The sequence below is a fragment of the Pongo abelii genome, chromosome 13 (assembly GCF_028885655.2).
Source record: "Pongo abelii isolate AG06213 chromosome 13, NHGRI_mPonAbe1-v2.0_pri, whole genome shotgun sequence".
NCBI lineage: Eukaryota > Metazoa > Chordata > Mammalia > Primates > Hominidae > Pongo > Pongo abelii.
The window spans coordinates 55,138,747-55,141,510 of NC_071998.2; positions in this window are offsets into that span (position 1 = coordinate 55,138,747).

A 2,764-nucleotide genomic window follows, 5' to 3' on the forward strand; every position below is an offset into this window, starting at 1 on the left:
TGTTTGATTTTTATTTTTTACAAAAATTTTTAAAAAGTTAAAATAATTAAAAATTACAAAAGTAGAAAAAAGCTTATAGAATAAGAATATAAAGATTTTTGTATGGCTGTACAATGTATGTGTGTTTTAAGCTAAGTGTTATTACAAAAGAGCCAAAAAGTTTTTTAAAAATTAAAAGGGTTTTGTTTTGTAAGGGTTTTGTTTTGTGTTGTTTTGTGAGACAGGGTCTCACTCTGTCACCCAGGCTGGAGTGCAGTGGCGTGATCATGGCTCCCTGGACACTCGACCTTCCCAGGCTCAAGTGGTCTTCCTGCCTCAGCATCCCGAGTAGGTGGGATTACAGATGCCTGCCACCACACGTGGCTAATTTTTGTATTTTTTGTAGAGACCAGGTGAGACCAGGTCTCGCCATGTTGCCCAGGCTGGTCTCGAACTCCTGGGCTCAAGTGATCCTCTTGGTTCAGCCTCCCAAAGTGCTGGAATTATAGGTATGAGTTACTGCACCCAACCAAAAGGTTTATAAAGTAAAAGAATCACAGTAAGCTAAGATTAATTTATTATTGAAGAAAAAATTAAATAAATTTAATGTAGCCTAAGTGTACAGGGTTGATAAAGTCTACAGTAGTGTACAGTAATATCCTAGACTTCCATATTCACTTATACTCCTCACTGACTCATCCAGAGCAACTTCCAGTTCTGCACATTCTATTCATGGTGTGTGCCTTATTCAGGTGCACCATTTTTACCTTTTATACCGTATTTTTGCTGTACCTTTTCTATGTTTAGATATGTTTAGAAACAGAAATACTTACCCTGTGTTGTAATTGCCTATGGTATTCAGTACAGTAACCTGCTGTACAGGTTTATAGCCTAGTAGCAATAGGCTATATCATATACCAGGTGTGTAGTAGGTTATACCAACTGGGTTTGTGTAAAGTACTCTCTATGATGTTCACACAACTTGGAAATCTCCAAACAATGCATTTCTCAGAAAGTATTGACACTTGACTGTACTCTGTATGATAATGTAATTATGGATACATGTTACAAAACACTTGTCAAAATCCATAGAATGTACAAAACAAAGAATGACCCTTAATGTAAACTATGGCTTTAGTTAATAATACTGTATCAATATGGGCTCATCAATTATAACAAATGTGCCACACTAATGCACAATATTAATAATAGGGAAAGCTGGATTCCTGGGCAAGATGGCCAAATAGGAACAGCTCCGGTCTTCACCTCCCAGCGAGATCAATGCAGAAGGCAGGTGATTTCTGCATTTCTGGCTGAGGTACTTGGCTCATCCCATTGGGGCTGGTTAGACAGTGGGTACAGCCCACGGAGGGCGAGCTGAAGCAGGGTGGGGTGTCGCCTCACCTGGGAAGCACAAGGGGTTGCAGAACTCCCTCCCCTAGCTAAGGGAAGCTGTGAAAGACTGTGCCATGAGGAACAGTGTCTTCTGGCCCAGATACTATGCTTTTCCCATGGTCTTCACAACCAACAGACCAGGAGATTCCCTCGGTGGCTACACCACCAGGGCCCTGGGTTTCAAGCACAAAACCGGGCGGCCATTTGGGCAGACACTGAGCAAGGTGCAGGAGTTTTTTTTCATACCCCAGTGGTACCTGGAATGCCAGCAAGACAGACCCACTCACTCCCCTGGAAAGGGGGCTGAAGCCAGGGAGCCAAGTGATCCGATCCCACCTCCATGGAGCCCTTCAAGGTAAGATCCACTGGCTTGAAATTCTCGCTGCCAGCACAGCAGTCTGAAGTCAACCTGGGACACTCGAGCTTGGTGTGGGGATGGGAGTCCACCATTACTGAGGCTTGAGTAGGGGGTCTTCCCCTCATAGGGTAAACAAAACCACTTGGAAGTTTGGACTGGGCAGAGCCCACCACAGCTTTGCAAAGCCGCTGTAGCCAGACTGCCTCTCTTGATTCCTCCTCTCTGGGCAGGGCATCTCTGAAAGAATTGCAGTATCCCCAGTCAGGGGCTTATAGTTCAAACCCCCATCTCCCTGGGACAGAACACGTGGGAGAAGGGATGGCTGTGGGAGTAGCTTCAGCAGACTTAAACATTCCTGCCTGCTGGCTTTGAAGACAGCAGCAGATTTCCCAGCACAGCGCTCAAGCTCTACTAAGGGACAGACTGCCTCCTCAAGTGGTTCCCTGACCCCTGTGCCTCCTGACTGGGAGACCTCCCAGCAGGGGTCTACAGACACCTCATGCAGGAGAGCCCTGGCTGGCATCTGGCGGGTGCATCTCTGAAACAAAACTTCTAGAGGAAGGAACAGGCAGCAATCTTTTCTATTCGGCAGCCTCTGCTGGTGATACCCAGGCAAACAGGGCTGGGAGTGGACCTACAGCAAACTCCAGCAGACATGCAGAAGAGGGGCCTGACTATTGGAAGGAAAACTAACAAACAGAAAGAAATAGCATCAATATCAACAAAAAGGACATCCACACAAAAACCCCATTGGAAGGTCACTAGCATCAAAGACCAAAGGTAGATAAACTCACAAAGATGAGGAAAAACCAGCGCAAAAAGCCTGAAAATTCCAAAAACCAGAACGTCTCTTCTCCTAGAAAGGATCACAACTCCTTGCCAGCAGGGGAACAAAACAGGATGGAGAATGAGTCTGATGAATTGACAGAAGTAGGCTTCAGAAGGTGGGTAATAACAAACTGCTCCAAGCTAAAGGAGCATGTTCTAACCCAATGCAAGGAAGCTAAGAACCTTGAAAAAAGGTTAGAGGAA